The 13,213-nt window shown below is 41.8% G+C and overlaps 1 long non-coding RNA gene across 2 annotated transcripts; it reads left to right on the forward strand.

Moving 5' to 3' along the window:
* The first annotated feature begins 2,693 nt into the window (after nt 1-2,693).
* On the forward strand, nt 2,694-10,243 carry LOC147137856 (uncharacterized). Of its 2 annotated transcripts, none has more exons than XR_015089327.1 (3): nt 2,694-2,779; nt 3,723-4,003; nt 8,419-10,243. It is a non-coding gene; the product is annotated as an uncharacterized LOC147137856 (long non-coding RNA). The 2 variants fall into 2 exon arrangements; XR_015089326.1 differs by having other exon boundaries at nt 2,702-2,779; nt 3,612-4,003.
* Nucleotides 10,244-13,213: the final 2,970 nt, after the last annotated feature.

Consider the following 13,213-nt stretch of genomic DNA (forward strand, 5'->3'; position numbering starts at 1 on the left):
GAGGGCTTTGTGTACTGCAGCAGCAGTATCAATGAATTTAAACAAGTGGTAGAATAATATGAAACAATTTGACCACGGTGATCCACAGAATCTCCTGTGGCTTGGTCAACTCATGGCAAGAATGTAAATTGATTGACAGAAAAATCTACAAAAAAATGTAATCTGATAGGCCCCCGACTTCCGTAGGCCCCTGGGCTCAAGGGCAGGTAAGCCCGTTGGTAAATTCGGCCCTGGTCACCACCATAAACCTATATTAACTCTATTAAGAAACATTCCTACAAATTATTATAAAACATGTTTTCATTATTAAGATGGACACTTTTAATAGATGTCAAAGAACACAGAGGATTTCATTAAGTTAAATAGTCAAACACATCATCAAGAAACAAATTAATTTTATGTATAAATGCTTCAAAAACTATTTTATTGTTCTGGTTTTAATAATGAAAGAGTAAGAGGCTTGTTCTTCAAATTCTGAGTTGTGCCTGCACAGGACACAGTGTTGCATATAAAAAAATGCAAAAAGAAAAAAAAAGAGGAATGGGACTTGAACTTGAATAACTTTTGCAGGTCACATTAGAAAATATGTCGAGGCGACCTGATCTTGAAAATGCAATTATTCTCTCTGTCTTGACAACAATAGTTCTTCTTTTGAAACCAAAAGCACGGCAAAGGGCTGAATTTGATGGAGCATTTTGGAGTGGCCCATAGCAGAGAAACCAATACACTACATGAAAATTGCCTTAACAAAAAGAACCCACTTGTGCAGTTATGGAAATTCATTTAGGTTACACTTAGTGTATTGTAGTAAAAGATGAAGAAAACAAAGTGGAAATGAAATTGAAGGGACTATTTAACCAGGATGGCTCATTTTTCACATATATGCACACACCCACACACACAAAAGAAAACAGTTTTTTGATCAGGAAAATTAAACTAGCTTGCATCGGACTGTGATATAGTCCCACACTATATCACAGTTCACATTTCGCCGACTCGCTATATCGCAGATTTTTTTTTTTACAGTGCTATTTTGTATGCTGCTTTTTACAGTGTACCAACCCGAAATGTTTCCTGATTGATTGCCTGTATTTTTTACAGTGCAATACATCATGCTGTTTTTCAAACCCTTGCATTGTATTCTGCATCCTGATTGGCTAAAGTACCGTAGATCAATTTGAATACATCTCCTCCATGTCTTGCACAGAATGCACAGCATGGAGGAGATGTGGGCTTACTAAATTTAATTTAGTGAGGGAGAAGTGGGAGAAGAGGAAGAAGAGGACAAAATAGTGAATAACGATAGAAGGATGAACTTACACTTAACTGCGCAAGACCTGGTACCTTTCAAGTTTCGTTCTTACAGTTTTCAAATCTAATCGAAGGTGGCATGTCAGTTTTTCCTCATCTTCTCGCCCAAGAGAGAAATCAAGAGGCCACAACTAGCTTTAACTTCTCTCTCGGCAAAGGGGAGTAGAAAAAATCGCTACAGTGGAGCCGCATCAGGACAGAGGGAGGAAGAAGCGTGAGATACGCGAGTCAAAATTGATCCTTTCTTATGTTTGCAACCTCATATGTTGTTCATTAAAAAAAATGTGTTAGTTCAAAAAATTTGTCATACGTGTATGTAGGCGAGATTTTTACGGTCTAAAGATGTCCCACACAAGGACGTACTTAGTAATACTTCATACATGCAAAGGGATAATTATGTATAAAGGTTAACAGTTGACGAAACAAAACTGCTATCCACCTTTTTACACACACAAGACAGGCTGGGAGTGTTTTTGTCAATCAGTGAAATGGCATCCTGACTCCTGTGGCATAATCCATGGCATTACGGTATTTGTCAATATTATAGGTTATAACTGGTTAAACAATAACAAGAAAAAAACAGATTTGAATTCCCAACATATTTTTAAAAATAAAGTGTTCATATACATGAACAACAATTCAAAGATTGTAAAAATGTAATTTAAATTATTTTACAACTGTTGAAATTGTTGTGTTTGCGTTAACCTAATAGTGTCCATGCTACAGGCTTTTACATGTGTCTTTGCCCAGGCGTTTTTTTTTAGCTGGAGCAGTGGTAGGCACTGAAGCAGTTTCTGGCCAACTGAAGACACAGCCCAACTTTGCACTCTTTACACATCAAAGGTATGTTTTTTTGCAGACTGTGCACTGCTTCCTCCCCATGCTGGCTGTCTGGCTTCTGGCAGTGTCCACTTATGTGTTGGTGGGGACAGGAAAGTGGCCCTGAGCGTGGGGTTTGCAGGGGCCAGTCACACCAAGCAGCTGTGCACACAGCTGCTCCTGAAGACCTGGCATGTGAGTGGCCTCTGGTGCCACATCCTGCTCAGCTCCCTGTGCATGATGAAGTTGTGACTGGCCAACTCATCGTTTTTCTGTGCACCGAGTGTGTGCCCTTCGCAAACCTCTCCAAACTTCTCGAATCTCAAGCCTCCTCTCTCCACCACGACGCACCGCTTCCGCCTTCTCTAATGTCATACTCACAAAATAAGTGTCTTGTTAAGATATATTTATTTTTTATTTATTTCCATGAAAGAGTCATTTTGGGTTATTGTAATTGTTTCATTTCATTCTGTGTGATTCATATTCAGAACTATTGCAGTATGTTGTTTTGCAAAGTGGACACTGGGTGGCAGCACTGACCTGCAGCGTCACAGGGACATCACGATGTATTGCGGAAGTGTGGCTCATAATCCAAGTTGATGGAGGAACCGCGTCGCTGATTTATGTGTGTTATTTTTCATACATCCAGGTCAGTCACTTATTTTTACTATGATTACAAATGTTTGTAGGCACTTATGTATACCCAGTGATGTGTTGCATGTAGGCTAGAAGTGCCGTAGGTGTATTTGAATTGCGCGGAAATGGTGACCCCGTGTAATGGCGTCGAGGAAGTATGACGCAGCAACTCTATGTATTCTTTCGTTCGTTTCTTTTGGCTCCTGGGCATTTGCGGATTGTTTCTTTTTGTGTGAGAAGCGAAAATCATTTGTGTGTCAAGTACAATACTTGAAACGAAACCAGCAATATTAGTAATGTTGTGGACGATCACGACTGTAATCCCTGGCGCACATTAATCACAGCAAGTGTATGAGCGAGACGTTGAAAGGCAGCCGTTATAATGATTTCAATGGAATTTCGTTGAGTTTAAATGTAATTTAGTTTAACTGCAAGATGTAGTCATTCTCTTGTTGAAGATTATTACTTATGATAAAAATACTCTTTTAAGAAGAGAGAAAAAGCTAATGTGTTTGGGATACACATATGTGATTGATGACAGTGTACATGATTGATGATAGAGCATGTGAGTAAATGGGAAATGTGTATTTTCTGTGTAAAACAAGTTTCGCCGTTAATATTTTTTTGTAAATTTGTAAAAGGAAGCAATGTGAATTGACCATGCTATATATTATCTAACTATGATTGAATAACCAGCGCTTTAATGTAAAGCATACAAATCAACAGAAGTACAGGATTGCAGTATAAAATTTAAATGAACTTGTAGATAAAGATAATCCAAGTTGATGGAGAAAGAGCAATAGGTGAAATCGGTGATTTATGTGTGTTATTTTTCATATATCCAGCGTACTCCACATCGAAGGATTATCTATATCATATATATCTGTCAGCAGTGACCTGGTCGGGACCCGCTACAGATTCCACTTGTAAAGCTTACCATCAGGGATTTGTTGCAGAGGGGTCACGACATCTGCTGGCCTTCATCACTCCCTGGGGGTTTTACGAGTGGATCAGGATCCCATTCGGACATTCCCATGCACCTGCAGCTTTCCAGAAGAGCATGGAGGAAATGTTAGGCTCCCTGAGAGACGAGTGTTGCATTCCGTACCTGGATGACCTACTGTCCTATTCCAAATCCTTCAGTGACCACGTGGAGGTGATTCGCAAGGTTCTCCAAGCTCTGCAGCACCATAGGGTGAAACTACGTGCCGAGAAGTGTGAAATGTTCCGGAAGGAGGTACGTTATGTTGGGCGCCTAGTGTCATCCGAGGGAGTTCGAATTGACCCCAAAGACTTTGAGGCGGTGCTGGCTTTGAAGACCAAAACACCTCAAACAGTTGGTCTCGGCTTCTTAAGTTATTATCGTTCTTTTGTACAGGACTTTGCTAAAATAGCCAAACCATTGTATGAGCTGTTACAAGTTAGGTCTTCCATGCCTCCACTTCTTCCTCGTCCAAAGGTCCACAACTTCCATCCAAAACACCTATTGAATGGAAGCCTGATCATCAAACCACCATGGAAAGACTAATTAATATGTTGATTAACCCTCCAGTCCTCGCATACCCCGAGTCACCCTTCAGTCTACACACAGATGCATCGGAGAAAGGGCTGGGTGCAATTCTTTATCAACAACAGGGTGGAAAAAATGTGAGTGATTGCATATGGATCCCGAACTTTGACACCAGCGGAATGGAACTACAGACTTCACAGTGGAAAACTTGAATTTTTTGCTCTAAAGTGGGCAGTATGTGAGAAATTTAGGGACTATCTCTTCTATGATCCACATTTTACCATCTACACTGATAATACCCCACTTAAACACGTCATGAGCACTGCGAAGCTGAATGCCGTGGGACACCGCTGGGTTGGAGAATTGTCAGGGTTCCGCTTCAATATCAAATATAGACCTGGAAAAAGTAACATAGACGCCGACACACTCTCACGAATCCCACTCAATATTGACAATTGTGCAGCTGCATGCACTGAGGAACTGTCTCCGGACTTGCTACGTGCAACGTGGGAAGGGAGTAGGGCAGCTCGGAAGAAAGATGCGGCATGGATAGCTGCACTTTACACCCGTTCAGCCGACATCGTGCGACAGCCTCATTCCCTTTTGCCAGAGATAAGCCAAGAGGAGCTGGCAAAAGCGCAACGAAATGACCCTGAAATAGGAGAATTAATTAAACTAAAACAGGCCAGAGATGTGCTAACAGAGGAGATGAAAAGATCAGTGGGTGGACTTACTCGCAAGCTCCTTCATGAGTGGAATCAATTACATTTGGAGAATGGAGTACTCTACCGTCGAACACCAGCAAGAAAACAGTTACTCCTACCTGTCAAGTACCGGTCAGTTGCCTTAAAACACTTCCATGACAACATGGGGCACGTTGGCACAGAATGAGTACTCCAACTCGCCAGAGAATGTTTCTATTGGCCGTATATGAAGAGATGCATAGAAGAATATGTCTCAAGAAAGTGCAGTTGCAGAAAACAGAAGAAACCCAGCACACATGTGCGCGCACCCATGGGCAGCCTGACCTCTGCTTTCCCTCTTGATTTGGTTTGCATGGACCTCTTGCATCTGGAGAAGAGCAAAGGAAGCTTTTAGTACATTTTGGTAGTAATAGACCACTTGCTCAAGCTTACCCAACCAAAATCAAATCTGGACAAACGGCAGCTGAACATCTGTATAATGACTATATACCTCGATTTGGCTATCCAAACCGCCTCCACCATGAACAAGGGGGTGAGTTTGAGAATAAACCTTTCCATACCTTTGCGTGGCTGTCAGGAGTTGGACACTCACGAACATCCCCATATCATCCGCAGTGTAACCCTGCTGAGCGGTTTAACCGCACACTGCTGCAAATGTTATGGACACTGACAGACCAAGGAGAGACGGAAAGAGCACTTACCACAAATGATCCACGCATATAATTGTACTCGCCATGGGTCTACTGGACACTCACCTCATTATCTACTGTATGGGCAACACCCTCGCCTACCAGTGGATCTTTTATTTTGATTAGTACACAGTACCGGACCATTGGCACACACAGGTTATGTGGAGAAATGGACAAAAAGGATGACAGAAGCCTACAGAATCGCAAACAAAACCAGCTGGTCATCAAGTGCCAAGAACAAGTGCTACTATGACCAAAAGACAAGGGGAGTGACCCTCAAACCAGGCAATCGAGTACTAGTGTGAATGATGTGAGTGAGAATGATGTGCATGAGTGAACAAGGTGGTTCCGGTAAGCTGCGATCATACTGGGAGAAAAGGATTTATGTGGTGAAGAAGCAAGTCGCAGACAATTCGGTATATGTCATACATCCTGAGGGAGATCCAAATGCTAAGAACCGAACTGTGCACAGGAATCTGCTCCTGTTAGTCAACGACTTGCCAGTTGAAAGCCCAGCACAGTCAAAAGACACTGTCACATACCCTCACAGGTAAAATCAACCTCAACGAAGCACAAACTCTGCCGCCAAGGATGAGATACCACACAGTGATGATGATCATGACGACGATGATGAGTGGGCTGGACGTTATTGGTTGAGAACACCCAAAGTTCAGGACTGAGAATGAGGAAAGTGGAAATGACATATCAATGGCCTCAGGAAGAGAGCAAATGTCAGTGCCAAATCCGCCCCCTCCTGTAACAACACCTGTTCAGACACCAACAGAACCGACCACGACCCATAATGAACATCCAAATACATTACTACATAGACAAGAGACTCCTGGAAGAGATGAGACAAACATGGATGGAACAAACTTACCTGACAGACATGAACAACTTGATGGCATACACTTACCTCAACCTGAAGAGGATGACAAACGTGGCAATGCTGAACAAGTACAGATGGGAAGGCCATGTTCTCCCCCTATGATAACTGGATCAGTGGAAAATGTACATAGAGAGGTTAGAAGGTCAACTAGAGTGAGGAGGCCAATGTTCACCTATGAGTCACTGGGCCAACCTTCAATACACACTCAAATGGAGCCTGTCCCTTCACAAGTTAATTCAGCTCCCGTACATGTTTTGCCACACATGACCCAACAGTTTGGCCAACACACACCACAGTGGTATATGCCATACACATATTTCATGCCAAAAAAAAAAAAGTTTTGAGTGTAACAAATGTCAGGAGCCATCTTTGTTTGTTGGGGTGGATGTGATACTCACAAAATAAGTGTTTTGTTAAGATATATAACACATGAAAACCTACCATCTTAAAGACAGATATCCATGTCTTAGTGAAACATATTTGGTATTGTCACAAAGCTCAGTTTCTTTGCATTCAGAATCCGTTGGAATTACGTTGCTAGCACAAACGGTTCATGGTTTACGGTGATTTGAAAAACATGCGTCATTTGCTGTCTGATGCGTCACTATCCATGAAGATGCATGGCTTCCTCCTTCTCCCTCACATGAAAGCCTGCCAGCTACTGTAATGTATCGGGTATCGTCACAAAGTTCCGCTTCTCTGCTTTTAGAATCCGCTTGAATTACGTTGCTAGCGCAAACGGTTCAGGAGTTACGGTGAGAAGAAAAGCACATGACATTTCCGTCTGCGACGACAGGTTCGGATTACAAGCGTAAAAGAACCCAACACATCACATAAATCGGTACTTGACCCAGTTAGAGACGAATAGAGGGGTAGACCAAAACCCACTTCTGTCCTTCCTTAGTCCGTTCTTTTTCAGAGACTTCTCGTCCTCCATTTCCTCTCTGGGATGTAATGCCCATCTCTGGTTATACAGTTGTAAACAATTCAATCCACTCACGATACTCCCATCCGGTAAGTGGGTGTGCATGGGAAACTAACTAGCTAATGATCTTTAAATAATGTTTGAGTAATGTATGAGTGCGTGGATGCTTTTTTTCGGGGGGGGGGCTGACTGACGGAGTGTTAGGATGGAAGCGCTTTAAAAGGACGAGGACGGATGGGGTCGGAGGACAATTACTTTTATGAATTAAGATGGAGGGACGGTACCCAGGTCGCGGGCGGAGGATGGATCGGCAAAAAAGGGTAAAGTGCCCCTCTCTGGAAGTATTAAGTGTTAAAACATAAAGTTTGGCAACTCAAGTGTTTTGTGTAGTGCCGTCCTTATCACTGTCGTACATTTTCCCTGGTAAAAAGAAAAGTTAGCCAGCGTGGATTGAGCATATCTGAGTGTGGGCCGCTAGTTGCCAATCTTTGAGCTTAGTGTTTGGGATCATTCATTACTGCATGATCACCTCAATTATAAACTTCTCATGTTGTTCCCCTTGAGGTTAGAAATAAATAAAAGATAAATTGCTTCCTTTTTCCAAATATATAAATAAATACAAGATGAAAAGCAAGGATAAAAGGGACTGCAAAGTAGATGCAATGACAGTCAATGCTTTCCTTTTGAAAACTCATGGTTTTGTGCTTCAAAACAAAAGAAAGCATAGTGCAATTACAATAAGATGGATAGCGCAATTTTTCTCTTTGAACAAACAACTTGATTTATTTGATACATTTATCTTTACTTTTTTGGCTGATCATGGATGATATTATTTATAACATGCTTTGACTGAGTGCTTAGTTTCTTAATCTGTGTCACCAGCAAAGACTTGAAAAGAAACATGCCAAAGCTAAAGTCTTTCTGTCTTTGAACAGTGAGGTAGACTTTTCTTGAGGAAGGGGATGAGGTATGGCTGTGGGGACGACTTCAGCTCCGCCTGCAGATGACTAGTGAATTCCTCGGGCTCAATCTTTGCATCGAGGAGGTCCTGGACGAGTGCTTTGACATTCTTGGATGTGAAGCTCTAAGGACAACGACGGACAATCATTACTTAACTCAGGAGTATCCAAAACGAAAGAGATCCTTTCATTATCTGTACTGCTTTTTATGAGCAGTACAAGGCCTAACCCATCTTATTGCAGATGAGAGGTGTTTAAAAAGTCTTAGTCAATACAAAACAAAAAGAAAGTGTGTATTTGCCAACAGTAATTTTCACTATGGCACATGAGGAGCAGAATGTGTCCCCAGAAGTAGACAGAACACAGTAGTGGAAAAGTCTTTAAATACAAAGTAACAACACAGAACGGGGCTGGACGCAGAAGGCATGGAAGAAAGCTCGACATTCTGACGTGTCATTATGCAACTTGATCTTAAATACTGAGAGACATCACGCCATGCCCAATCCTATCTCACATAATAAATGTGACAAAATAAAGAACCATAGCAACTGAAAACATCAAGGACCCAACCCAAAATACAGTCATTATCTGTGTCATAATGTGTCATAGTATTCAAAATGAAAAGGGTGGTTTGTGAAAATGAAGGTGATGCACACTAGGGCTGCACGATACTGGAAAAAAAAGCAATATGCGAGATGGATGTTGACTATAATGGTTAGGGTTATTGTGATATTTAACATGTACCTAAAGAAATTAAATTTTTATTATCTAATGAAAGAAGTTTGTTTTTTTCATGCGGCAAAATAAGGAAGCTCAATGTGTTCTTAGCTAATTCATTGTAATTCCCTAGATAATGTCCAACTACTGGGTGGCGATGCACATTTAAGCAGAGCGGGGCATTTTACGAAAGATTCGCGGTCCGTTTATTACCTTCTGCCAACAGCCGGGGGTACCCTCCCGCCGTCCGTTTATCCACCCGCCGGACCAAATAGTAATCGCCTGTAGGCCAGTCCGACTGCCATTTTAAACAGGATTCTGTTAGCGTTTTCGACTACGAACTTCAACAAACTGGGCATCAGTTATAGACGGATAGGCGGGCTGGCCTGTCACGTAGGCGGAATGCCCAGCTCTGCATTTAAGTCTGCATCTGACCGGTCAAATTCAGATAGAAGCATACAATTCCATAAGAAAATTACTGCATGTCTTTGCGATGTTTTTTCAATATATTGTGCAGCCCTATGCACACGTGTTATAAGTGTGACTTAAGTACAAGTGTTCCAATATGTGTGAGTATATAACCGCCAAAATAAAGATGGTCTGCCACAGGTGTGGCATTGTTAAGTGCACATTTACTGTGTCACTATTGCAAGCAGAAGAGCAACACAAATTATTTTCACAAATATTAAACCCACATTACACATACCAAAGATGTTAAAAATCTGTCTTTCATTAAATCAATGTGTATTTTTCTCATTGTTAGGACTCTCGGTAAGAGGGTGACACGGGAGTGGATTTTCACCTTCGTCCCATACCGCTCCCAGACCAAAGATAACTAAGAGAGCATTTAGCTGCCAACACAAGACCGTCGTCATGTGATGAATATGATGATGATGATGATGATGATGATGATGATGCGGTCCAGAGCAGGCCAGGGGTAAATCACGAGAATATTTAAAGCAGAAGTCAACCCAAACATATTTTTTTCAAGAATATGTTCCTAGCAGGCCCACTAGGCATTCTGATTAATTTTTACGTTTGTGGAATATGAGTTAAGCAGCAAAATGCACTAGTTTTTAGCCATGACTGGAGGCGGCCATTTTGTCTTCTGTCGACTGAAAAAGACATCACAACTGCTCACAACAACCAATCACGGCTGACCTGTTTTCTGAATCTGAGCCGTGATTGGTCGTTGTGAGCACTTGAGATGTCATTTTCAGTTGACAGAAGACAAAATGGCCGCCCCCAGAGATGGCTGAAAACGAGTGGATTAACACTTATCCCACAAACGCAATATTTATCAGAATGCCCTGTTTCAACTAGTGGGCTTGCATAGAACATAGTCTTGGAAAAAAAAATGTTTGCGTTGACTTCTCTTTTAAGATTGCATAACGCTATACTATTGCATTTATTGGAAAACATTTGTGTTTTAACACAAGACGTTTTCAGTTTTTATTACATTTTGAAATAAAAATAATTATTGCAAAATAATGCATTGTTATTTTAGGAGGAGAACGAACGTATTCCACCTCCGTGTCATAGCTTTCAGTGTACGGCTGAGATGGAATGACTCGTCAGGTTTGGATAGATTTTTACGGTCTAGAGATGTCCTAGACAATGATATACTTCGCATGCAAAGGGGTAAGGTTTGTACTCAATATTAACTGTTAGTTAACAAAGCAAAATTGCCTTCGACCTCCTTCCTTGTCTGTGAAATGGGCTTCCACTACAGGGCAAACTATGCCTGTGAGAACAATACTGCAGGGAGGGAACGCACATGAAAAAACACTGTACAGTGTTGTGCAGGTAAGTCCGTGGTATTGCGGAAGAGAACAGTGGTCTTTCTTTTTAAAAGAAACCAACGCAACACATCAGCCGGTACTTGACCCGGTTAGGGATGATTAGAGGGACAGATGAAAACCCACCTCCGTCCTTGCTTAGTCCATCCTTTTTATAAGGCTTCTTCGTCCATCCACAAAATGGGTGTCCGTCCATCTGTTCCGTCCATGGTACGGACTGCCAATCTCTGGTCATGCGTTTTATTCCCACGAATCCACGCTCCATTTAAACCAGGGGTGGGCAATTCCAGTCCTTGATGGCCGGTGTCCTGCCCGTTTTCCATCTCTCCCTGCTACAACACACCTGTTTCAAATGATCGTATAATCAGCAAGGTCTGCAGAAGCTGGATAATGATCATGATCATTGAATCAGGTGTATTGCAGCAGGGTGACATACAAAATATGCAGGACACCGGCCCTCGAGGACCGGAATTGCCCACCCTTGATTTAAACTGTTCCCCATGGAACCGTACAAACGTCCTGCGGTCATACATGTCAGGAAACTGATTCTCTGCGGCCTGGAATTTTTGTTTCCACCCGTGGTGGGTGTCGAGGGTGCACACTCGACACTTACGCGACACACGCGCACATACATCAAACGCTCACCTGCGTGCTGCCACCTCACTGAACGCTGCACAAGATGATCATGTGGTAAACAGGCCTATTTTTCTATTTTTGAAAAAAATCAAATGTTTGCATTTAAATCAACTGCAACCGATGTATATGCCTACATCAAGTTGACAATTTTTTATCACAAAAGATGGTGTCTGTATTTCAAACAGAAAAGAGGGGATTTAAATGGTGCGCAGGAGAGAAGGAGATGGAGATTGAGAAGAACATGCTCCTTCTTTTGAGGCAGAGGCTCAACTCTCCTTCACTGCCACCTCCACCCCCAGCACCCGTTTGGTGTTTTCACTGGCTCACTGTTTTGCTGCAGTTATTACAGATGAAGTATTTGCAATTAAATATTAAGTCTTTTTCACAGAATTTTTCATTTCAACCCATAATAAAAATGGTGGTGTTTGGTTACAAACAACGCTCTTCTAATTGTCAGATCTAAATAAATACTGCGGAATAAAAGGTGAACTGTGCATTCCTTGCCACATGGGCATCCATGATGAGCCATGATGTCAAACCTAACTGCTTTCAGAGATTTCAAGCAGTGTTCATACCGTCAGAGCAAAATTCTGTGTGATACTAAACTTTGTTTATTTGTGAATACATCCAAACTGGGATATTTCTGTGCAAGGAGGAAGCATTTTATGTACCACCCCAAGCATTCTGTCTACTAATTTAAGTTGAACGCTCCTTTGAGGTTTAATGTGTCAAAGGCAAGCAGCTGTGAAACTGGTGCTGGAAAAAAAAAAAAAAAAAAAAACTGTTCGTATTGGTTTTGGAATACTGTTCACCCATCCATTCAATTATCTTGAGCAGGCTCACATAATGTCAGAGATTATTCCGTTAAATAATGGTGGATTTCAATTAAAATAACTTGCAAGAATTTGGTCTCGAATAAGACGCTGGTGCTCCCAACACACAGAATGCTCTCTACAAAATGAGGTTGGAAATTTTTGGGGGAAAATCTCTGAGGTATCGCTGCAGTAACAGTCTGCACCTTAAAACACAGTAACTAGTTAACTCAAAAAGGACAATTCCATATCCTTTGTGTTAAATGTGGTCACATTAGCAGGGTGTTATCCTTTTTTAAAAATCCATTTGTATTTGGCTCTGCATTTCTTTGCCCCTCCCTGTCTCACACACACTCACCCCCCCCCCCCCCCCCCGCACCCACACGCACACGCACACACCCACACACCCACACACCCGCACCAGGCTGAGGCAATAAACAGTTGAGATCAGAAACAATAGCAGCTGGTTTGGTTTTGGTTTGAGCTTTGGGGCCTCCCCTCAGGCACCTGACAGCCACTAACGCTGAACAAGCAGGAAGCGAGATTAAGGTGCTGTCATGCATGTGCATACTCACACATACAATTCATGCACAAAAACGTAAAAGCTTGTTTTTTTTAATAGAAGAAATTGTTGATCTTTGTAAAATTTATACATTACAAAATAATGAAATTGCCACTCATTTTGAACAAAACTTCATTTGAAAACAATAAAAAGAAGTATTACACCAAACAACCAGTCATCATTCTACAACAACACAACTAGCAAGGAATTCCTGTCCATGCAGATTAAGAATAATCGCTTGGGAG

The sequence above is a fragment of the Filicampus tigris genome, chromosome 13 (assembly GCF_054856515.1).
Source record: "Filicampus tigris isolate MCC_2025a chromosome 13, RoL_Ftig_1.0, whole genome shotgun sequence".
Lineage (NCBI taxonomy): Eukaryota > Metazoa > Chordata > Actinopteri > Syngnathiformes > Syngnathidae > Filicampus > Filicampus tigris.